Here is a 4,998-nt window from a genome sequence, read left to right on the forward strand (position 1 = left end):
AAGTTTTCCTGTGTCTCTGTTAACCACATATTATAGTATGCACCCACTTCAGTTATTGTTCAGTTCTGACATCATTTGTTATAACTTATATTCTACTTCTCGACCCTGAGCCCTGGGGTTGGTAGGCTTGGGCAATACAGGAGCTGAGACACAAAGAACTGTTTCTCCTAAACTTTAATCTCACTTGTACTCACTGACTACATAGTAAGAAGAGCAGTCAGGGAACTCATATGAATGATATAATAAATAAACCATAGGAACTTATAACCATAACTTGGAAAAATATGATTTCAGAGAAATAGTTGAATATTTTCAGGTTCTCACATTCACAGAAAAATTTTTGACTTCATATTACAGGTACATAATTTACCATCAATTCAGAAAATATATATGGGATTTTAGGAGTTATTTTCTATAATACTTTTTGGTGTTTGGTGACCACACTTAGCTGTACTCACAGTTTACTTCTGGTTCTATGCTTAAGAATCACTCCTAAGGAATGTTGCACTGGTGAAGGGGAGTGTTCTTTTTATGACTGAAATCCAACTACAAACATGTTTGTAATCCTGATGCTTAAATAAAGATATTAAAAAAAAAGAATCGCTTCTAGAAGTGCTTGAAAGTGGGGTCAGCCATAGCAAGGCAACCTCTATTATTACTCTAGTTCACATTCCCACATTTGTTTTAGAAATATAGCCAACTGTAAATTTCTCTAATGTGCTAACAATGAATAAACTTTGTAAATTGGTAGTATAAATATGTTAAAAATTGTTACATACAATTCCCAATATGTCTTGAAAGAACCATGTCTTATGCTGAGTATACTTAATTTCTGAATATATTCAGAAGGTCATGCCATACTGAGTGTGTCCTTAGCACTCCAGTTTAGACTCTATTTTTATTAAAAAGATTAATTTACATAGTTCTCAGAAGCAGAAGTTGGAGTTACCTGTGGAAATCTTCCAAGTACCAGCGATCAGCTGGCTTTTACCAAATTTATACTACTAAGAAACATACAGTCTACTATGTCTGAGATGCTGGAGAAAATCATGGGTTCTAGTGGTTAAACTTAGTCATTTTCTTTGTGGTAAAGTTGGGGAGTCCTTTTGTTCCTCAAATTGACATATTTGTCTGGTAATAATCCCCTAAAAAACATGAATGAATTACTGTTCTGTGGATACATTTTTTCAGATCTTAATTAAATTTTAGGCAATGTGCTACTATAATCATTGTAGTCATAAAATGCTGATACTAGGAAAAATTCCTTTTTGGTACTTATGCCGAAAATGCCAATATAAATTAAAATTTTAATAGTTATCATATGACATTAATCAAATAATAAATAGACTTTTTTCTCTATAGTAGATATAATTCTTATATACTAGATATAATACTTACATAGATAAAGAAGCTGAAAGCCAGAGGTATACAATCAATGTCTTAGCATAAAGAGGTTGGGTTTTCAGAAGCATTTAAATGTTTAGCCTAAAAAAAAAGACAAAAAAAATTGTAAAGAAGCAAGAAATGACCACATTCACTTCTTTGAAGGATAGTTTTCTGCCTTGTTCCTATTCTAGAGTAAAGAACAAAGTAAGGAATGGATAGTTCTGTCTCTTTTTTCATCAAAACAACACATTTAACCTTCTTCTTTAACTACCTCTCTGTCTCCTTCATGGCGGAAGCCTGATAACTCTCAAATTTTCAAGTTTTCTCTAAACTCTTTGCCTAGATTTTTCCCCCCTGTGGTCAAAACACCCTTGCCAAGAATTTAGTATAAAATTCCTTCTGAAACAATTTCTATTATTTCCTTGGTCTCCTTTATGGTCAAACTGGAACAAGCTCAAATTTTGGTAATTACTGTAGTTCTTCTTCAAAACCTTTCTTTGCCCAATTAAATTATTTCTTCCAGATGGTGTTATTCCAATTCTGTTATAGGACGAAGAAAATGCAGACCCATATCTTTAGAAAGTTAGCTCTAAAGAAAAATTCTTCATGTTGTTATCAGGCTAAGAAATACATCATTGTCCTTGATTGACTTTGGTAATTAGATGATATTGATAGTAAATGGCAAAAAGTAGAAAAATGTGAGGAGTTAAAATGTGGCTTCCCTCATCATTAGTCATAAATGTTAAGAGAAATAAATATACACAAAGTTCAATATTCTTTTCCTAACAAAGATATATCTCATATATCATATATAGCAGAATGGGTAGATGTTTAGGCAAACATATATATAGGCAAACACATATGAGATATATCATGTGACTGACTTGGTTTCGATTCCCTGGTATGCCAGATAGTTCCCCGAACATGCCAGGAGTGTTTTCTGAGTGCAGAGCCAGGAGTAAACCCTGAGCACCACCAGGTGCTTCCCAAAAGAAAGAAATAAAAAAATATATATCTCTTGTCTTCTCTCAGTAGTCATTGTCTTTAATTATAGGACAAATTCACTCCCTTTGTCAATTTAGATGCTATTATAGTATGCCATAGATTAAGCTTTTTTTTACACGTCACATTTTTTTAAATAATATTACCAGAACCTACAAAGCAAAATGTCAAGGATCTGGCAGATTGAGTGTCGAAAGAGAATTTGCTTCCTGAACAGTTAGAAATAGTGATTGTCTTGCTATATTCTCACATGATGGAGTTAAGAATCTCCTTGGTGTCCTTTTATAAGATACATAATGTTCATCGATGATCTAATCACCTTCCAAAGGCGTCTCTAAAGTCTTTCCTTGTCTACTATTGTCTAATGTCTTCTAAAAATTCCAACTTAAGAGTTTTTCTAGGGAACATTCATATTTTGTCTTAAAAAATGTAGTCATGTAAGTCTAGCAAAACGTTTCCCTCCTCCAACCCAGTCATGATTAGCTCTTTACTGCTCTGATAGCTTAAGGAGTAGATGAGCTTACTCCATTTGTCAGCTGGAGAAAAATATAATAATTCACAAATGCTAGCAATCTTTTCTATTCCAGTAATAATTCAAATGACATTCTTCTGGATACCAAATTGTCAAAGAGGTCAGTTTAAAAATAAATTCTGTGAAAAATCATATAAGGAAAAGAACTTCAATATCTCAATGTACCCAGTTATACACATTTTGTACATGCCTTTTTGAAAATACTACCTGGAAGTGAATTTCTCAGGACTTTCTTTCTCCCGTGTTGAGGGAGATAGCATGATGGTAGAGTTGTGGGAGAGCTATGTTTTTAGACTTTAAAAATATTTAGTTACTGTGAAATGACAATTATTCATGATTAACTTCCAGGCATGTTTGAAAACTGATCCTTTCACCAGTGTCCACTTTCTTCACCAATGCCTCCCAAACATTTGCTTCCCATCCAGCAGTCTGCTTTTATGAAAGGTGGGGATTGTTTGGTTTTTTTTTTTTTTTTTTTTTTTTTTTTGTGTGTGTGTGTGTGTGTGTGTGTGTGTGTGTGTGTGTGGTGTTTTGTTTTTAGTTTTTGAACTGTCGTTTACAGTACTGTCGCTGATAGGTTTATACATAACACTTTACCACCTTTTAGCATCTCTTCCTTTTCCTGTTTTGAGTACTTCCCTCCACTATAGGCATTGTCTCCTCCCTGCCCCATCACCCAGACTTCTTATGTTGCATATTTTCTACCGATTACCAGTTTCCATGTTCTCTATTTCTACTCCTTGGTCATTTGCTATTACAACATTATGCTTCTTTATATTTTGCTTATGAGTGAGATCATTCTATATTGAAGGAGCGAAAATTTTGAGCAAACTCTTATTGACCAATTCTGTTAAGTAGGAAATAAGTCACTCATTTTACATACATATCGGTGAGACCTCATACTAGAAGAAGCAGCCATATGATAAAGCGAAGTCAAAAAAATTTTTTTTGAGTATACTTTGTCAATACGATTCCCAAACCAGTTATCCACCTTGCAGTCAATTCCATCTGATTTTACAATGCATTGCCTTTAGAAAGTAGTGAATATTTACAGTTTCAGTCTGTGTATTTCTCTCATTTTCAATATTTATGTTTCTCTTGGGAGTTTAAGAAAGTCTGCAGGTTGAGTACTCACAGATCCCTGAAATGAGTCCCTATAATAAGCGTGATTTCAGCACTTCATGCTGTCAGCACCCTCAGTTTCTCATCAGGTTATCATATTCCTCTTTGAGTACAGACCAGAATACCCCTGGCTTTCTTTGTTGCCCTATCTTATTACTTACAATGGCCATGTAATTTACTGTCTCCGGAACACCATGCATTCCTTAGCTATCTCTCTTTGATTAATTTATCTTCATCTCTCCCCAACATTTTATTCATTTGCATCTCCCCTAAAGTTATTTAATTATGTTATCTCTTAACTGAGAGCTTCTCTGAATTAAAAGAGACAGAAAGATGCAGATAATAGCTATGGCCTCGGTGACATTACTGGAGCCTAATTTTTTATTTTGCTAATGAATCCTTAGATAACCTTCAGAAAGTCTATGAGTCTCTTTCAGTCAAAATGTCTTTATCTTCAAAAAATATGTGGAAAGAACAATGCACCCATTGAAGGGACTATGGGAAATTATACATAAAATGGATTTAATAAGTTAAAGTGATGTACAAATTATCATTCAGGATCACAGAAAACTCTCCATTTGGGGGGATGATGGTTTGAGTCCACACAATTGGTGCTCATGAAACCATATGGTTCTCAGAATCCTGGGTTTCCTACATTGCAATGCATGCTATGCTTAGACCACTGTAATATCTTTCTGGTCTGAGAATCTTGTCATTTCAAGAGGATAGAGAACATTTCTATGGGATGGGAGAAATTTTTTAACTTATTATTTTCTTGCTTTCTCAATGCCATAATGTACACAAGAACCGTAATATTAGCATATTGCACACAATCAGCTGTTTTTTATGTCTTCGTTCTTCTATTTAAGTCAAAATTATAGTCAAGATAGTATTTATTATTGAAATATAAGGAAAATCTCAACTCCAAACACAATTTATTTTTTTCATTTGTATTT

The sequence above is a fragment of the Suncus etruscus genome, chromosome 13, assembly GCF_024139225.1.
Source record: "Suncus etruscus isolate mSunEtr1 chromosome 13, mSunEtr1.pri.cur, whole genome shotgun sequence".
Classification (NCBI taxonomy): Eukaryota; Metazoa; Chordata; class Mammalia; order Eulipotyphla; family Soricidae; genus Suncus; species Suncus etruscus.